This window comes from Octopus bimaculoides, chromosome 7 (assembly GCF_001194135.2).
Source record: "Octopus bimaculoides isolate UCB-OBI-ISO-001 chromosome 7, ASM119413v2, whole genome shotgun sequence".
In the NCBI taxonomy this organism is placed as follows: Eukaryota; Metazoa; Mollusca; class Cephalopoda; order Octopoda; family Octopodidae; genus Octopus; species Octopus bimaculoides.
This window is the reverse complement of record NC_068987.1, coordinates 16,903,324-16,904,466: the sequence shown is the minus strand read 5'-3', so window position 1 is coordinate 16,904,466 and position 1,143 is coordinate 16,903,324.

The window sequence follows — 1,143 nt, the reverse complement described above, 5'->3', positions numbered from 1 at the left end:
CATCGATTTTAAATAGAGCTCAAAACTGATCCATTGAAAATACTTTATTATAATAATAATAATAATGAAAATGACCTATGAACATTTGGATGCAATATCCAGAATGATTCATACATATTATAAAATATTATAAAATATTATAAAATATGGGATACTACATTATTGTTGTTATTATTATTATTATTAGTAGTAGTAGTAGTAGTAATATGCAGCGAATAAAATTAGAAAACATTCAAATCCAATTTTAATAGTTGACCCATGAAAATATACAAAACAGGATGAAAAGGTATAAGATGATATACAACCATTCATCCTAAAGGTGTAGGGAACAAGGTCAATCAAGGACGCTTTCAAGCGTTTGAGGGAGGGCAGCGTGAAAGCAACCGAGTCTGTGGAGCGCGAAGTATTAGATTCTTCAACGATGACAACGCACTCAGTCACCAAGCTCGTGAGTTTCTCTGCAAAAACAATATGGTATCGCTTCCGCACCACCCTATTCCCCCAGATCTAGCACCTGCGTTCTTCCGCCTCTTCCTCAAGATTAAAATGCAGTTCAAAGGCCGCCGTTTTAACAACGTTGTCGAGATCCAGAACGAATCGTAGAAGGTCTTCGACTCATTTACGGAAAACGACTTCCTGACCGGATTCAAAAAGTGGCAGGAACACTCGGACTAGCGTATCACTGTGCAAGGAGACTATTTCGAAGGAGATGGAGTTAAAACTAAAGTAAATAAGATATATTTTATTAAAGATAACTAGTCCGGAAACTTTTTGATACCACCTCGTATGTTTGTATGTATGTATGTATGTAAGCATGGATCTATCTATCTATCTATCTATCTATCTATCTATCTATCTATCTATTATCATCATGGACGGACGGTAGACACATCGGCTCCCATGTAAGTTGCATTTTTCACCTCTTAAAAGACCTATTTTGTTTTAAAATTTTGTATAAGTTGTGTATAACACAAAATACTTCGTGAACATATATTTTTCAAATCGGAAATAGCTCTATTTAGAGCCTTATTTCCAAAAATTCAAACATATCTTCCTCGTTCCTAGCCATATTCTTTAAAACGAATATGGCTAAGGTTTTCAACGAGGCCGACTTCCCGCTCCTAATGCCAGAGGCGAAAACAC